The following is a 20,314-nucleotide window of genomic DNA, read 5'->3' as shown; positions in this document are numbered from 1 at the left end:
CTTTACATAGACGATGAAACACAGAAATTGCATCGGAATTGAATACAAAAGGCACAATGCCGACGTTAGTATAAGAAGAGTGACTCTTCTCATTTTCTATGCTTTGAGCTATTCCTGCGACAGCAATATTAGATGCTGATGCACCACTGCAGGTTTTGTGCATCAATTGGACCATTACATTGACGAGGTAACACAGAAATTGCATCGGAATTGAATACAAAAGGTACAATGCCGACTTAAGGAAAAGAAGACTGACTTTTCTAATTGTCTGTGCTTTGAGCTTCTCCTGGGAGACCGGTATTAGTTTCCGATGAACGATTGCAGACTATTTTATCACTTGATCGTTTACATTGACGATGAACACACAGACATTGCATCGGGATTGAATACAAAGGGCACATTGCCAAGTAAGTTCAAGAAGAGTGCTCTTATAATTGTCTGTGCTTTGCGCTTCTCCTGGGAGGGCAGTATTCGATTGCGATGCACCACTGCAGGTTTTCTGCATCAATTGGACCTTTACATAGACGATGAAACACAGAAATTGCATCGGAATTGAATACAAAAGGCACAATGCCGTTTTAAGTATAAGAAGAGTGACTCTTCTCATTTTCTCTGCTTTGAGCTATTCCTGGGAGAGCAGTATTAGATTCCGATGCACAACTGCAGGTTTTCTGCATCAATTGGACCTTTACATTGACGATGAAACACAGAAATTGCATCGGTATTGAATACAGAAGGCACAATGCCGACTTAAGAAAAAGGAGAGTGACTTTTGTAATTCTCTGTGCTTTGAGCTTCTCCTGGGAGACCGGTATTAGATTCCGATGTACCATTGCAGGTTATTTTAACACTTGATCGTTTACATTGACGATGAAACACAGACATTGCATCGGGATTGAATACAAAGGGCACAATGCCACGTAAGTAGAAGAAGAGTGCTCTTATATTTGTCTGTGCTTTGAGCTATTCCTGGGAGAGCAGTATTCGATTACGATGCACCACTGCAGCTTTTCTTGATCAATTGGACCTTTACATTGACGATGAAACACAGAAATTGCATCGGAATTGCATACAAAAGGAACAATGCGAATTAAGTACAAGAGGACTGACTCTTCTCATTTTCTGTGCTTTGAGCTATTCCTGGGAGAGCAGTATTAGATGCCGATGCACCACTGCAGGTTTTCTGCATCAATTGGACCTTTACATTGACGATGCAACACAGAATTTTCATCGGAATTGAGTACATAAGGCACAATGCCGACTTAAGAAAACGAAGAGTTACTTTTCTAATTGTGTGTGCTTTGAGCATCTGCTGGGAGACCGGTATTAGATTCCGATACACCATTGCAGGCTTTTTTGCCACTTGATCGTTTACATTGACGATGAAACACAGACATTGCATCGGGATTGAATACAAAGGGCACAATGCCACGTAAGTACAAGAAGAGTGCTCTTATAATTGTCTGTGCTTTGAGCTTCTCCTGGGAGGGCAGTGTTCGATTCCGATGCACCACTGCAGGTTTTCTGCATCAATTGGACCTTTACATTGACGATGAAACACAGAAATTGCATCGGAATTGAGTACAAAAGGCACAATGCCGACTTATGAAAAAGAAGAGAGACTTTTCTAATTGTCTGTGCTTTGAGCTTCTCCTGGGAGACCGGTATTAGATTCCGATGCACCATTGCAGCCTATATTATCACTTGATCGTTTACATTGATGATGAAACACAGACATTGCATGGGGATTGAATACAAAGTGCACAATGCCACGTAAGTACAAGAAGAGTGCTCTTATAATTGTCTGTGTTTGAGCTTCTCCTGGGAGGGCAGTAATCGATTCCAATGCACCACTGCAGGTTTTCTGCATCAATTGGACCTTTACATTGACGATGTAACACAGAAATTGCATCGGAATTGAATACAAAAGGCACAATGCCGACTTAAGAAAAAGAAGAGTGACTTTTCTAATTGTCTGTGCTTTGAGCTTCTCCTGGGATACCGGTATTAGATTCCGATGCACCATTGCAGCCTATATTATCACTTGATCGTTTATATTGATGATGAAACACAGACATTGCATGGGGATTGAATACAAAGTGCACAATGCCACGTAAGTACAAGAAGAGTGATCTTATAATTGTCTGTGTTTGAGCTTCTCCTGGGAGGGCAGTAATCGATTCCGATGCACCACTGCAGGTTTTCTGCATCAATTGGACCTTTACATAGCCGATGAAACACAGAAATTGCATCGGAATTGAATACAAAAGGCACAATGCCGACGTTAGTATAAGAAGAGAGACTCATCATTTTCTGTGCTTTGAGCTATTCCTGCGAGAGCAATATTAGATGCTGTTGCACCACTGCAGCTTTTGTGCATCAATTGGACCTTTACATTGACGATGTAACACAGAAATTGCATCGGAATACAATACAAAAGGCACAATGCCGACTTAAGTACAAGAGAACTGACTCTTCTCATTTTCTGTGCTTTGAGCAATTCCTGGGAGGGCAGTATTAGATGCCGATGCACCACTGCAGGTTTTCTGCATCAATTGGACCTTTACATTGTCGATGAAACACAGAAATTGCATCGGAATTGAATAAAAATGCACAATGCCGACTTAAGAAAAAGAAGAGTGACTTTTGTATTTGTGTGTGCTTTGAGCTTCTCCTGGGAGACCGGTATTAGATTCCGATGCACCATTGCATGCTATTTTATCACTTGATCGTTTACATTGACGATGAAACACAGACATTGCATCGGGATTGAATACAAACAGCGCAATGCCACGTAAGTACAAGAAGAGTGCTGTTATAATTGTATGTGTTTTGAGCTTCTCCTGGGAGGGCAGTATTCGATTCCGATGCACCACTGCAGGTTTTCTGCATCAATTGGACCTTTACATTGACGATGAAACACAGAAATTGCATCGGAATTGAGTACAAAAGGCACAATGGCGACTTAAGAAAAAGAAGAGTGACTTTTGTAATTGTCTGTGCTTTGAGCTTCTCCTGGGAGACCGGTATTAGATTCCGATGCACCATTGCAGGCTATTTTATCACTTGATCGTTTACATTGACGATGAAACACAGACATTGCATCGGGATTGAATGCAAAGGGCACAATGCCACGTAAGTACAAGAAGAGTGCTCTTATAATTGTCTGTTCTTTGAGCTTCGCCTGTGAGGGCAGTATTCGATTCCGATGCACCACTGCAGGTTTTCTGCATCAATTGGACCTTTACATTGACGATGAAACACAGAAATTGCATCGGAATTGAATACAAAAGGCACAATCCCGACTTAAGTATAAGAAGAGTGACTCTTCTCATTTTCTGTGCTTTGAGCTATTCCTGGGAGACCGGTATTAGATTCCGATGCACCCTTGCAGGCTATTTTATCACTTGATCGTTTACATTGACGATGAAACACAGAAATTGCATCGGGATTGAATACAAAGGGCACAATGCCACGTAAGTACAAGAAGAGTGCTCTTATAATTGTCTGTGGTTTGAGCTTCTCCTGGGAGGGCAGTATTCGATTCCGATGCACCACTGCAGGTTTTCTGCATCAATTGGACCTTCACATTGACGATGAAACACAGAACTTGCATCGGAATTGAATACAAAAGGCACAATGCCGACTTAAGGAAAAGAATAGTGACTTTTCTAATTGTCTGTGCTTTGAGCTTCTCCTGGAGACCGGTATTAGGTTCCGATGAACGATTGCAGACTATTTTATCACTTGATCGTTTACATTGACGATGAAGACACAGACATTGCATCGGGATTGAATACAAAGGGCACAATGCCCAGTAAGTACAGGAAGAGTGCTCTTATAATTGTCTGTGTTTTGCGCTTCTCCTGGGAGGGCAGTATTCGATTCCGATGCACCACTGCAGGTTTTCTGCATCAATTAGACCTTTACATAGACGATGAAACACAGAAATTGCATCGGAATTGAATACAAAAGGCACAATGCCGACGTTAGTATAAGAAGAGTGACTCTTCTCATTTTCTGTGCTTTGAGCTATTCCTGCGACAGCAATATTAGATGCTGATGCACCACTGCAGGTTTTGTGCATCAATTGGACCATTACATTGACGAGGTAACACGGAAATAGCATCGGAATTGAATACAAAAGGTACAATGCCGACTTAAGGAAAAGAAGAGTGACTTTTCTAATTGTCTGTGCTTTGAGCTTCTCCTGGGAGACCGGTATTAGTTTCCGATGAACGATTGCAGATTATTTTATCACTTGATCGTTTACATTGACGATGAACACACAGACATTGCATCGGGATTGAATACAAAGGGCACAATGCCAAGTAAGTTCAAGAAGAGTGCTCTTATAATTGTCTGTGCTTTGCGCTTCTCCTGGGAGGGCAGTATTCGATTCCGATGCACCACTGCAGGTTTTCTGCAACAATTGGACCTTTACATAGACGATGAAACACAGAAATTGCATCGGAATTGAATACAAAAGGCACAATGCCGTTTTAAGAATAAGAAGGGTGACTCTTCTCATTTTCTGTGTTTTGAGCTATTCCTGGGAGAGCAGTATTAGATTCCGATGCACCACTGCAGGTTTTCTGCATCAATTGGACCTTTACATTGACGATGAAACACAGAAATTGCATCGGTATTGAATACAGAAGGCACAATGCCGACTTAAGTACAAGAGGACTGACTCTTCTCATTTTCTGTTCTTTGAGCAATTCCTGGGAGGGCAGTATTAGATGCCGATGCACCACTGCAGGTTTTCTGAATCAATTGGACCATTACATTGACGATGAAACACAGAAATTGCATCGGAATTGAATACAAAAGGCACAATGCCGACTTAAAAAAAGAAGAGTGACTTTTGTAATTGTCTGTGCTTTGAGCTTCTCCTGGGAGACCGGTATTAGATTCCGATGCACCATTGCAGGCTATTTTATCACATGATCGTTTACATTGACGATGAAACACAGACATTGCATCGGGATTGAATACAAAGGGCACAATGCCACGTAAGTAGAAGAAGAGTGCTCTTATAATTGTCTGTGTTTTGAGCTTCTCCTGGGAGGGCAGTATTCGATTCCGATGCACCACTGCAGGTTTTCTGCATCAGATGGACCTTTACATTGACGATGAAACAAAGAAATTGCATCGGCTTTGAATACAAATGGCACAATGCCGACTTAAGAAAAAGGAGAGTGACTTTTGTAATTCTCTGTGCTTTGAGCTTCTCCTGGGAGACCGGTATTAGATTCCGATGCACCATTGCAGGCTATTTTATCACTTGATCGTTTACATTGACGATGAAACACAGACATTGCATCGGGATTGAATGCAAAGGGCACAATGCCACGTAAGTACAAGAAGAGTGCTCTTATAATTGTCTGTTCTTTGAGCTTCGCCTGGGAGGGCAGTATTCGATTCCGATGCACCACTGCAGGTTTTCTGCATCAATTGGACCTTTACATAGACGATGAAACACAGAAATTGCATCGGAATTGAATACAAAAGGCACAATGCCGACTTAAGAAAACGAAGAGTGACTTTTGTAATTGTCTGTGCTTGGAGCTTCTCCTGGGAGACCAGTATTAGATTCCGATGCACCATTGCAGGTTGTTTTATCACTTGATCGTTTACATTGACGATGAAACACAGACATTGCATCGGGATTGATTACAAAGGGCACAATGCCACGTAAGTAGAAGAAGAGTGCTCTTATAATTGTCTGTGCTTTGAGCTTCTCCTGGGAGGGCAGTATTCGATTCCGAGGCACCACTGTAGGTTTTCTGCATCAATTGGACCTTTACATTGACGATGAAACACATAAATTGCATCGGAATTGAATACAAAAAGCACAATGCCGACTTAAGTACAAGAAGAGTGACTCCTCTCATTTTCTGTGCTTTGAGCTATTCCTGGGGGAGCAGTATCCGATTCCGATGCACCACTGCAGGTTTTCTTGAATAATTGGACCTTTACATTGACGATGAAACACAGAAATTGCATCGGAATTGCATACAAAAGGCAGAATGCGAATTAAGTACAAGAGGACTGACTCTTCTCATTTTCTGTGCTTTGAGCTATCCCTGGGAGAGCAGTATTAGATGCCGATGCACCACTGCAGGTTTTCTGCATCAATTGGACCTTTACATTGACGATGCAACACAGAATTTTCATCGGAATTGAGTACATAAGGCACAATGCCGACTTAAGAAAACGAAGAGTTACTTTTCTAATTGTGTGTGCTTTGAGCTTCTGCTGGGAGACCGGTATTAGATTCCGATACACCATTGCAGGCTTTTTTGTCACTTGATCGTTTACATTGACGATGAAACACAGAAATTGCATCGGAATTGAGTACAAAACGCACAATGCCGACTTATGAAAAAGAAGAGTGACTTTTCTAATTGTCTGTGCTTTGAGCTTCTCCTGGGAGACCGGTATTAGATTCCGATGCACCATTGCAGCCTATATTATCACTTGATCGTTTACATTGATGATGAAACACAGACATTCCATCGGGATTGAATACAAAGTGCACAATGCCACGTAAGTACAAGAAGAGTGCTCTTATAATTGTCTGTGTTTGAGCTTCTCCTGGGAGGGCAGTATTCGATTCCGATGCACCACTGCAGGTTTTCTGCATCAATTGGACCTTTACATTGACGATGTAACACAGAAATTGCATCGGAATTGAATACAAAAGGCACAATGCCGACTTAAGAAAAAGAAGAGTGACTTTTCTAATTGTCTGTGCTTTGAGCTTCTCCTGGGATACCGGTATGACATTTCGATGCACCATTGCAGGCTATTTTATCACTTGATCGTTTACATTGACGATGAAACACAGACATTGCATCGGGATTGAATACAAAGGGCACATGCCACGTAAGTACAAGAAAAGTGCTCTTATAATTGTCTGTGCTTTGAGCTTCTCCTGGGAGGGCAGTATTCGATTCCGATGCACCACTGCAGGTTTTCTGCATCAATTGGACCTTTACATAGACGATGAAACACTGAAATTGCATCGGAATTCAATACAAAAGGCACAATGCCGACGTTAGTATAAGAAGAGTGACTCATCATTTTCTGTGCTTTGAGCTATTCCTGCGAGAGCAATATTAGATGCTGTTGCACCACTGCAGCTTTTGTGCATCAATTGGACCTTTACATTGACGATGTAACACAGAAACTGCATCGGAATGGAATACAAAAGGCACAATGCCGACTTAAGTACAAGAGGACTGACTCTTCTCATTTTCTGTGCTTTGAGCAATTCCTGGGAGGGCAGTATTAGATGCCGATGCACCACTGCAGGTTTTCTGCATCAATTGAACCTTTACATTGTCGATGAAACACAGAAATTGCATCGGAATTGAATACAAATGCACAATGACGACTTAAGAAAAAGAAGTGTGACTTTTGTATTTGTCTGTGCTTTGAGCTTCTCCTGGGAGACCGGTATTAGATTCCGATGCACCATTGCAGGCTATTTTATCACTTGATCGTTTACATTGACGATGAAACACAGACATTGCATCGGGATTGAATACAAAGGGCACAATGCCACGTAAGTAGAAGTAGAGTGCTCTTATAATTGTCTGTGTTTTGAGCTTCTCCTGGGAGGGCAGTATTCGATTCCGATGCACCACTGCAGGTTTTCTGCATCAAATGGATCTTTACATTGACGATGAAACAAAGAAATTGCATCGGAATTGAATACAAAAGGCACAATGCCGACTTAAGAAAAAGCAGAGTGACTTTTGTAATTGTCTGTGCTTTGAGCTTCTCCTGGGAGACCGGTATTAGATTCCGATGCACCGTTGCAGGCTATTTCGTTTACATTGACGATGAAACACAGACATTGCATCGGGATTCAATACAAAGGGCACAATGCCACGTAAGTACAAGAAGAGTGCTCTTATAATTGTCTGTGCTTTGAGCTTCTCCTGGGAGGGCAGTGTTCGATTCCGATGCACCACTGCAGGTTTTCTGCATCAATTGGACCTGTACATTGATGATGTAACACAGAAATTGCATCGGAATGGAATACAAAAGGCACAATGCCGACTTAAGAAAAAGAAGAGTGACTTTTGTAATTGTCTTTGCTTTGAGCTTCTCCTGGGAGACGTGTATTAGATTCCGATGAACCATTGCAGGATATTTTATCACTTGTCGTTTACATTGACGATGAAACACAGACATTGCATCGGGATTGGATACAATGGGCACAATGCCACGTAAGTACAAGAAGAGTGCTCTTATAATTGTCTGTGTTTGAGCTTCTCCTGGGAGGGCAGTATTCGATTCCGATGCACCACTGCAGGTTTTCTGCATCAATTGGACCTTTACATTGACGATGTAACACAGAAATTGCATCGGAATTGAATACAAAAGGCACAATGCCGACTTAAGAAAAAGAAGAGTGACTTTTCTAATTGTCTGTGCTTTGAGCTTCTCCTGGGATACCGGTATTACATTTCGATGCACCATTGCAGGCTATTTTATCACTTGATCGTTTACATTGACGATGAAACACAGACATTGCATCGGGATTGAATACAAAGGGCACAATGCCACGTAAGTACAAGAAAAGTGCTCTTATAATTGTCTGTGCTTTGAGCTTCTCCTGGGAGGGCAGTATTCGATTCCGATGCACCACTGCGGGTTTTCTGCATCAATTGGACCTTTACATAGACGATGAAACACAGAAATTGCATCGGAATTCAATACAAAAGGCACAATGCCGACGTTAGTATAAGAAGAGTGACTCATCATTTTCTGTGCTTTGAGCTATTCCTGCGAGAGCAATATTAGATGCTGTTGCACCACTGCAGCTTTTGTGCATCAATTGGACCTTTACATTGACGATGTAACACAGAAACTGCATCGGAATGGAATACAAAAGGCACAATGCCGACTTAAGTACAAGAGGACTGACTCTTCTCATTTTCTGTGCTTTGAGCAATTCCTGGGAGGGCAGTATTAGATACCGATGCACCACTGCAGGTTTTCTGCATCAATTGAACCTTTACATTGTCGATGAAACACAGAAATTGCATCGGAATTGAATACAAATGCACAATGACGACTTAAGAAAAAGAAGTGTGACTTTTGTATTTGTCTGTGCTTTGAGCTTCTCCTGGGAGACCGGTATTAGATTCCGATGCACCATTGCAGGCTATTTTATCACTTGATCGTTTACATTGACGATGAAACACAGACATTGCATCGGGATTGAATACAAAGGGCACAATGCCACGTAAGTAGAAGTAGAGTGCTCTTATAATTGTCTGTGTTTTGAGCTTCTCCTGGGAGGGCAGTATTCGATTCCGATGCACCACTGCAGGTTTTCTGCATCAAATGGATCTTTACATTGACGATGAAACAAAGAAATTGCATCGGAATTGAATACAAAAGGCACAATGCCGACTTAAGAAAAAGCAGAGTGACTTTTGTAATTCTCTGTGCTTTGAGCTTCTCCTGGGAGACCGGTATTAGATTCCGATGCACCGTTGCAGGCTATTTTATCACTTGATCGTTTACATTGACGATGAAACACAGACATTGCATCGGGATTGAATGCAAAGTGCACAATGCCACGTAAGTAGAAGAAGAGTGCTCTTATAATTGTCTGTGCTTTGAGCTTCTCCTGGGAGGGCAGTATTCGATTCCGAGGCACCACTGCAGGTTTTCTGCATCAATTGGACCTTTACATTGACGATGAAACACAGAACTTGCATCGGAATTGAAAACAAAAGGCACAATGCCGACTTAAGGAAAAGAATAGTGACTTTTCTAATTCTCTGTGCTTTGAGCTTCTCCTGGAGACCGGTATTAGATTCCGATGAACGATTGCAGACTATTTTATCACTTGATCGTTTACATTGACGATGAACACACAGAAATTGCATCGGAATTGAATACAAAAAGCACAATGCCGACGTTAGTATAAGAAGAGTGACTCTTCTCATTTTCTGTGCTATGAGCTATTCCTGCGACAGCAATATTAGATGCTGATGCACCACTGCAGGTTTTGTGCATCAATTGGACCTTTACATTGACGAGGTAACACAGAAATTGCATCAGAATTGAATACAAAAGGCACAATGGCGAATTAAGTACAAGAGGACTGACTCTTCTCACTTTCTGTGTTTTGAGCAATTCCTGGGAGAGCAGTATTAGATGCCGATGCACCACTGCAGGTTTTCTGCATCAATTGGACCTTTACATTGACGATGAAACACTGAAATTGCATCGGAATTGAGTATTACAGGCACAATGCCGACTTAAGAAAAAGAAGATTGACTTTTCTAATTGTCTGTGCTTTGAGCTTCTCCTGGGAGACCGGTATTAGATTCCAATGCACCATTGCAGGCTATTTTATCACTTGATCGTTTACAATGACGATGAAACACAGAAATTGCATCGGGATTGATTACAAAGGGCACAATGCCACGTAAGTACAAGAAGAGTGCTCTTATAATTGTCTGTGCTTTGAGCATCTCCTGGGAGGGCAGTATTCGATTCCGATGCACAACTGCAGGTTTTCTGCATCAATTGGACCTTTACATGGACGATGTAACACAGAAATTGCATCGCAATTGAATACAAAAGGCCCAATGCCGACTTAAGAAAAAGAAGAGTGACTTTTCTAATTGTCTGTGCTTTGAGCTTCTCCTGGGAGACCGGTATTAGATTCCGATGCTCCATTGCTGGCTATTTTATCACTTGATCGTTTACATTGACGATGAAACACAGAAATTGCATCGGGATTGAATACAAAGGGCACAATGCCACGTAAGTACAAGAAGAGTGCTCTTATAATTGTCTGCGGTTTGAGCTTCTCCTGGGAGGGCAGTATTCGCTTCCGATGCACCACTGCCGGTTTTCTGCATCAATTGGACCTTTACATTGACGATGAAACACAGAACTTGCATCGGCATTGAATACAAAAGGCACAATGCCGACTTAAGGAAAAGAATAGTGACTTTTCTAATTCTCTGTGCTTTGAGCTTCTCCTGGAGACCGGTATTAGATTCCGATGAACGATTGCAGACTATTTTATCACTTGATCGTTTACATTGACGATGAACACACAGACATTGCATCGGGATTGAATACAAAGGGCACAATGCCAAGTAAGTACAAGAAGAGTGCTCTTATAATTGTCTGCGTTTTGCGCTTCTCCTGGGAGGGCAGTATTCGATTCCGATGCACCACTGCAGGTTTTCTGCTTCAATTAGACCTGTACATAGACGATGAAACACAGAAATTGCATCGGAATTGAATACAAAAAGCACAATGCCGACGTTAGTATAAGAAGAGTGACTCTTCTCATTTTCTGTGCTTTGAGCTATTCCTGCGACAGCAATATTAGATGCTGATGCACCACTGCAGGTTTTGTGCATCAATTGGACCTTTACATTGACGAGGTAACACAGAAATTGCATCGGAATTGAATACAAAAGGTACAATGCCGACTTAAGGAAAAGAAGAGTGACTTTTCTAATTGTCCGTGCTTTGAGCTTCTCCTGGGAGACCGGTATTAGTTTCCGATGAACGATTGCAGACTATTTTATCACTTGATCGTTTACATTGACGATGAACACACAGACATTGCATCGGGATTGAATACAAAGGGCACACTGCCAAGTAAGTTCAAGAAGAGTGCTCTTATAATTGTCTGTGCTTTGCGCCTCTCCTGGGAGGGCAGTATTCGATTCCGATGCACCACTGCAGGATTCTGCATCAATTGGACCTTTACATAGACGATGAAACACAGAAATTGCATCGGAATTGAATACAAAAGGCACAATGCCGACGTTAGTATAAGAAGAGTGAGTCTTCTCATTTTCTGTGCTGTGAGCTATTCCAGGGAGAGCAGTATTCGATTCCGATGCACCACTGCAGGTTTTCTGCATCAATTGGACCTTTACATTGACGATGAAACACAGAAATTGCATCGGAATTGAATACAAAAGGCACAATGCCAACTTAAGAAAAAGAAAAGTGACTTTTGTAATGGTCTGTGCTTTGAGCTTCTCCTGGGAGACCGGTATTAGATTCCGAAGCACCATTGCAGGCTATTTTATCACTTGATCGTTTACATTGACGATGAATCACAGACATTGCATCGGGATTGAATACAAAGGGCACAATGCCACGTAAGAACAAGAAGAGTGCTCTTATAATTGTCTGTGCTTTGAGCTTCTCCTGGGAGGGCAGTATTCGATTCCGATGCACCACTGCAGGTTTTCTGCATCAATTGGACCTTTACATTGACGATGAAACACAGAAATTGCATCGGAATTGAATACAAAAGGCACAATGCCGACTTAAGAAAAAGAAGAGTGACTCTTCTAATTGTCTGTGCTTTGAGCTTCGCCTGGGAGACCGGTATTAGTTTCCGATGCACCATTGCAGGCTATTTTATCACTTGATCGTTTACATTTACGATGAAACACAGACATTGCATCGGGATTGAATACAAAGGGCACAATGCCACGTAAGTACAAGAAGAGTGCTCTTATAAATGTCTTTGCTTTGAGCTTCTCCTGGGAGGGCAGTATTCGATTCCGATGCACCCCTGCAGGTTTTCTGCATCAATTGGACCTTTACATTGACGATGAAACACAGAAATTGCATCGGAATTGAGTATAAATGGCACAATGCCGACTTAAGAAAAAGAAGAGTGACTTTTCTTATTGTCTGTGCTTTGAGCTTCTCCTGGGAGACCGGTATTAGATTCCGATGCACCATTGCAGGCTATTTTATCACTTGATCGTTTACATTGACGATGAAACACAGACATTGCATCGTGATTGAATACAAAGGGCACAATGCCACGTAAGTACAAGAAGAGTGCTCTTATAATTGTCTGTGCTTTGAGCTTCTCCTGGGAGGGCAGTATTCGATTCCGATGCACCACTGCAGGTTTTATGCATCAATTGGACCTTTACATAGACGATGAAACACAGAAATTGCATCGGAATTGAATACAAAATGCACAATGCCGACGTTAGTATAAGAAGAGTGACTCTTCCACATTTTCTGTGCTTTGAGCTATTCCTGCGAGAGCAATATTAGATGCTGATGCACCACTGCAGGTTTTGTGCATCAATTGGACCTTTACATTGACGATGTAACACAGAAATTGCATCGGAATTGAATACAAAAGGCACAATGCCGACTTAAGGAAAAGAATAGTGACTTTTCTAATTTTCTGTGCTTTGAGCTTCTCCTGGAGACCGGTATTAGATTCCGATGAACGATTGCAGACTATTTTATCACTTGATTGTTTACATTGACGATGAACACACAGACATTGCATCGGGATTGAATACAAAGGGCACAATGCCAAGTAAGTACAAGAAGAGTGCTCTTATAATTGTCTGTGTTTTGCGCTTCTCCTGGGAGGGCAGTATTCGATTCCGATGCACCACTGCAGGTTTTCTGCATCAATTAGACCTTTACATAGACGATGAAACACAGAAATTGCATCGGAATTGAATACAAAAGGCACAATGCCGACGTTGGTATAAGAAGAGTGACTCTTCTCATTTTCTGTGCTTTGAGCTATTCCTGCGACAGCAATATTAGATGCTGATGCACCACTACAGGTTTTGTTCATCAATTGGACCTTTACATAGACGATGAATCACAGAAATTGCATCGGAATTGAATACAAAAGGCACAATGCCGACGTTAGTATATGAAGAGTGACTCTTCTCATTTTCTGTGCTTTGAGCTATTCCAGGGAGAGCAGTATTCGATTCCGATGCACCACTGCAGGTTTTCTGCATCAATTGGACCTTTACATTGACGATGAAACACAGAAATTGCATCGGAATTGAATACAAAAGGCACAGTGCCAACTTAAGAAAAAGAAAAGTGACTTTTGTAATGGTCTGTGCTTTGAGCTTCTCCTGGGAAACCGGTATTAGATTCCGATGCACCATTGCAGGCTATTTTATCACTTGATCGTTTACATTGACGATGAAACACAGACATTGCATCGGGATTGAATACAAAGGGCACAATGCCACGTAAGAACAAGAAGAGTGCTCTTATAATTGTCTGTGCTTTGAGCTTCTCCTGGGAGGGCAGTATTCGATTCCGATGCACCACTGCAGGTTTTCTGCATCAATTGGAGCTTTACATTGACGATGAAACACAGAAATTGCATCGGAATTGAATACAAAAGGCACAATGCCGACTTAAGGAAAAGAAGAGTGACTCTTCTAATTGTCTGTGCTTTGAGCTTCTCCTGGGAGACCGGTATTAGATTCCGATGCACCATTGCAGGCTATTTTATCACTTGATCGTTTACATTTACGATGAAACACAGACATCGCATCGGGATTGAATACAAAGGGCACAATGCCACGTAAGTACAAGAAGAGTGCTCTTATAATTGTCTGTGCTTTGAGCTTCTCCTGGGAGGGCAGTATTCGATTCCGATGCACCACTGCAGGTTTTCTGCATCAATTGGACCTTTACATAGACGATGAAACACAGAAATTGCATCGGAATTGAATACAAAATGCACAATGCCGACGTTAGTATAAGAAGAGTGACTCTTCCACATTTTCTGTGCTTTGAGCTATTCCTGCGAGAGCAATATTAGATGCTGATGCACCACTGCAGGTTTTGTGCATCAATTGGACCTTTACATTGACGATGTAACACAGAAATTGCACCGGAATTGAATACAAAAGGCACAATGCCGACTTAAGGAAAAGAAGAGTGACTCTTCTCATTTTCTCTGCTTTGAGCTATTCCTGGGAGAGCAGTATTAGATTCCGATGCACCACTGCAGGTTTTCTGCACCAATTGGACCTTTACATTGACGATGAATCACAGAAATTGCATCGGAATTGAATACAAAAGCACAATGCCGACATAAGAAAAAGAAGAGTGATTTTTCTAATTGTCTGTGCTTTGAGCTTCTCCTGGGACACCGGTATTAGATTCCGATGAAAGATTGCAGAGTATTTTCTCACTTGATCGTTCACATTGACGATGAACACACAGACATAGCATCGGGATTGAATACAAAGGGCACAATACCAAGTAAGTACAAGAAGAGTGCTCTTATAATTGTCTGTGCTTTGCGCTTCTCCTGGGAGGGCAGTATTCGATTCCGATGCACCACTGCAGGTTTTCTGCATCAATTGGACCTTTACATTGACGATGAAACACAGAAATTGCATCGGAATCGAATACAAAAGGCACAATGCCGTTTTAAGTATAAGAAGAGTGACTCTTCTCATTTTCTGTGCTTTGAGCTATTCCTGGGAGAGCAGTATTAGATTCCGATGCACCACTGCAGGTTTTCTGCACCAATTGGACCTTTACATTGACGATGAAACACAGAAATTGCATCGGTATTGAATACAGAAGGCACAATGCCGACTTAAGTACAAGAGGACTGACTCTTCCCATTTTCTGTGCTTTGAGCAATTCCTGGGAGGGCAGTATTAGATACCGATGCACCACTGCAGGTTTTCTGCATCAATTGGACCATTACATTGACGATGAAACACAGAAATTGCATCGGAACTGAATACAAAAGGCACAATGCCGACTTAAGAAAAAGAAGAGTGACTTTTGTAATTGTCTGTGCTTTGAGCTTCTGCTGGGAGACCGTTATTAGATTCCGATACACCATTGCAGGCTTTTTTATCACTTGATCGTTTACATTGACGATGAAACACAGACATTGCATCGGGATTGAATACAAAGGGCACAATGCCACGTAAGTACAAGAAAAGTGCTCTTATAATTGTCTGTGCTTTGAGCATCTCCTGGGAGAGCAGTATTCGATTCCGATGCACAACTGCAGGTTTTCTGCATCAATTGGACCTATCCATGGACGATGTAACACAGTAACTGCATCGGAATTGAATACAAAAGGCCCAATGCCGACTTAAGAAAATGAAGATTAACTTTTCTAATTGTCTGTGCTTTGAGCTTCTCCTGGGAGACCGGTATTAGATTCCGATGCACCATTGCAGGCTATTTTATCACTTGATCGTTTACATTGACGATGAAACGCAGAAATTGCATCGGGATTGAATACAAAGGGCACAATGCCACGTAAGTACAAGAAGAGTGCTCTTATAATTGTCTGTGCTTTGAGCTTCTCCTGGGAGGGCAGTATTCGATTCCGATGCACCACTGCAGGTTTTCTGCATCAATTAGACCTTTACATAGACGATGAAACACAGAAATTGCATCGGAACTGAATACAAAAGGCACAATGCCGACGTTAGTATAAGAAGAGTGACTCTTCTCATTTTCTATGCTTTGAGCTATTCCTGCGACAGCAATATTAGATGCTGAAGCACCACTGCAGGTTTTGTGCATCAATTGGACCATTACATTGACGAGGTAACACAGAAATTGCATCGGAATTGAATACAAAAGGTACAATGCCGACTTAAGGAAAAGAAGACTGACTTTTCTAATTGACTGTGCTTTGAGCTTCTCCTGGGAGACCGGTATTAGTTTCCGATGAACGATTGCAGACTATTTTATCACTTGATCGTTTACATTGACGATGAACACACAGACATTGCATCGGGATTGAATACAAAGGGCACATTGCCAAGTAAGTTCAAGAAGAGTGCTCTTATAATTGTCTGTGCTTTGCGCTTCTCCTGGGAGGGCAGTATTCGATTGCGATGCACCACTGCAGGTTTTCTGCATCAATTGGACCTTTACATAGACGATGAAACACAAAATTGCATCGGAATTGAATACAAAAGGCACAATGCCGTTTTAAGTATAAGAAGAGTGACTCTTCTCATTTTCTGTGCTTTGAGCTATTCCTGGGAGAGCAGTATTAGATTCCGATGCACCACTGCAGGTTTTCTGCATCAATTGGACCTTTACATTGACGATGAAACACAGAAATTGCATCGGTATTGAATACAGAAGGCACAATGCCGACTTAAGAAAAAGGAGAGTGACTTTTGTAATTCCCTGTGCTTTGAGCTTCTCCTGGGAGACCGGTATTAGATTCCGATGTACCATTGCAGGTTATTTTAACACTTGATCGTTTACATTGACGATGAAACACAGACATTGCATCGGGATTGAATACAAAGGGCACAATGCCACGTAAGTACAAGAAAAGTGCTCTTATAATTGTCTGTGCTTTGAGCTATTCCTGGGAGAGCAGTATTCGATTACGATGCACCACTGCAGGTTTTCTTGATCAATTGGACCTTTACATTGACGATGAAACACAGAAATTGTATCGGAATTGCATACAAAAGGAACAATGCGAATTAAGTACAAGAGGACTGACTCTTCTCATTTTCTGTGCTTTGAGCTATTCCTGGGAGAGCAGTATTATATGCCGATGCACCACTGCAGGTTTTCTGCATCAATTGGACCTTTACATTGACGATGCAACACAGAATTTTCATCGGAATTGAGTACATAAGGCACAATGCCGACTTAAGAAAACGAAGAGTTACTTTTCTCATTGTGTGTGCTTTGAGCATCTGCTGGGAGACCGGTATTAGATTCCGATACACCATTGCAGGCTTTTTTGCCACTTGATCGTTTACATTGACGATGAAACACAGACATTGCATCGGGATTGAATACAAAGGGCACAATGCCACGTAAGTACAAGAAAAGTGCTCTTATAATTGTCTGTGCTTTGAGCTTCTCCTGGGAGGGCAGTATTCGATTCCGATGCACCCCTGCAGGTTTTCTGCATCAATTGGACCTTTACATTGACGATGAAACACAGAAATTGCATCGGAATTGAGTATAAATGGCACAATGCCGACTTAAGAAAAAGAAGAGTGACTTTTCTTATTGTCTGTGCTTTGAGCTTCTCCTGGGAGACCGGTATTAGATTCCGATGCACCATTGCAGGCTATTTTATCACTTGATCGTTTACATTGACGATGAAACACAGACATTGCATCGTGATTGAATACAAAGGGCACAATGCCACGTAAGTACAAGAAGAGTGCTCTTATAATTGTCTGTGCTTTGAGCTTCTCCTGGGAGGGCAGTATTCGATTCCGATGCACCACTGCAGGTTTTATGCATCAATTGGACCTTTACATAGACGATGAAACACAGAAATTGCATCGGAATTGAATACAAAATGCACAATGCCGACGTTAGTATAAGAAGAGTGACTCTTCCACATTTTCTGTGCTTTGAGCTATTCCTGCGAGAGCAATATTAGATGCTGATGCACCACTGCAGGTTTTGTGCATCAATTGGACCTTTACATTGACGATGTAACACAGAAATTGCATCGGAATTGAATACAAAAGGCACAATGCCGACTTAAGGAAAAGAATAGTGACTTTTCTAATTTTCTGTGCTTTGAGCTTCTCCTGGAGACCGGTATTAGATTCCGATGAACGATTGCAGACTATTTTATCACTTGATCGTTTACATTGACGATGAACACACAGACATTGCATCGGGATTGAATACAAAGGGCACAATGCCAAGTAAGTACAAGAAGAGTGCTCTTATAATTGTCTGTGTTTTGCGCTTCTCCTGGGAGGGCAGTATTCGATTCCGATGCACCACTGCAGGTTTTCTGCATCAATTAGACCTTTACATAGACGATGAAACACAGAAATTGCATCGGAATTGAATACAAAAGGCACAATGCCGACGTTGGTATAAGAAGAGTGACTCTTCTCATTTTCTGTGCTTTGAGCTATTCCTGCGACAGCAATATTAGATGCTGATGCACCACTACAGGTTTTGTTCATCAATTGGACCTTTACATAGACGATGAATCACAGAAATTGCATCGGAATTGAATACAAAAGGCACAATGCCGACGTTAGTATATGAAGAGTGACTCTTCTCATTTTCTGTGCTTTGAGCTATTCCAGGGAGAGCAGTATTCGATTCCGATGCACCACTGCAGGTTTTCTGCATCAATTGGACCTTTACATTGACGATGAAACACAGAAATTGCATCGGAATTGAATACAAAAGGCACAGTGCCAACTTAAGAAAAAGAAAAGTGACTTTTGTAATGGTCTGTGCTTTGAGCTTCTCCTGGGAAACCGGTATTAGATTCCGATGCACCATTGCAGGCTATTTTATCACTTGATCGTTTACATTGACGATGAAACACAGACATTGCATCGGGATTGAATACAAAGGGCACAATGCCACGTAAGAACAAGAAGAGTGCTCTTATAATTGTCTGTGCTTTGAGCTTCTCCTGGGAGGGCAGTATTCGATTCCGATGCACCACTGCAGGTTTTCTGCATCAATTGGAGCTTTACATTGACGATGAAACACAGAAATTGCATCGGAATTGAATACAAAAGGCACAATGCCGACTTAAGGAAAAGAAGAGTGACTCTTCTAATTGTCTGTGCTTTGAGCTTCTCCTGGGAGACCGGTATTAGATTCCGATGCACCATTGCAGGCTATTTTATCACTTGATCGTTTACATTTACGATGAAACACAGATATCGCATCGGGATTGAATACAAAGGGCACAATGCCACGTAAGTACAAGAAGAGTGCTCTTATAATTGTCTGTGCTTTGAGCTTCTCCTGGGAGGGCAGTATTCGATTCCGATGCACCACTGCAGGTTTTCTGCATCAATTGGACCTTTACATAGACGATGAAACACAGAAATTGCATCGGAATTGAATACAAAATGCACAATGCCGACGTTAGTATAAGAAGAGTGACTCTTCCACATTTTCTGTGCTTTGAGCTATTCCTGCGAGAGCAATATTAGATGCTGATGCACCACTGCAGGTTTTGTGCATCAATTGGACCTTTACATTGACGATGTAACACAGAAATTGCACCGGAATTGAATACAAAAGGCACAATGCCGACTTAAGGAAAAGAAGAGTGACTCTTCTCATTTTCTCTGCTTTGAGCTATTCCTGGGAGAGCAGTATTAGATTCCGATGCACCACTGCAGGTTTTCTGCACCAATTGGACCTTTACATTGACGATGAATCACAGAAATTGCATCGGAATTGAATACAAAAGCACAATGCCGACTTAAGAAAAAGAAGAGTGATTTTTCTAATTGTCTGTGCTTTGAGCTTCTCCTGGGAGACCGGTATTAGATTCCGATGAAAGATTGCAGAGTATTTTCTCACTTGATCGTTCACATTGACGATGAACACACAGACATAGCATCGGGATTGAATACAAAGGGCACAATACCAAGTAAGTACAAGAAGAGTGCTCTTATAATTGTCTGTGCTTTGCGCTTCTCCTGGGAGGGCAGTATTCGATTCCGATGCACCACTGCAGGTTTTCTGCATCAATTGG

This window comes from Schistocerca nitens, chromosome 7 (genome assembly GCF_023898315.1).
Source record: "Schistocerca nitens isolate TAMUIC-IGC-003100 chromosome 7, iqSchNite1.1, whole genome shotgun sequence".
Taxonomy (NCBI): domain Eukaryota; kingdom Metazoa; phylum Arthropoda; class Insecta; order Orthoptera; family Acrididae; genus Schistocerca; species Schistocerca nitens.
Note: the sequence above shows the minus strand (reverse complement) of the source record.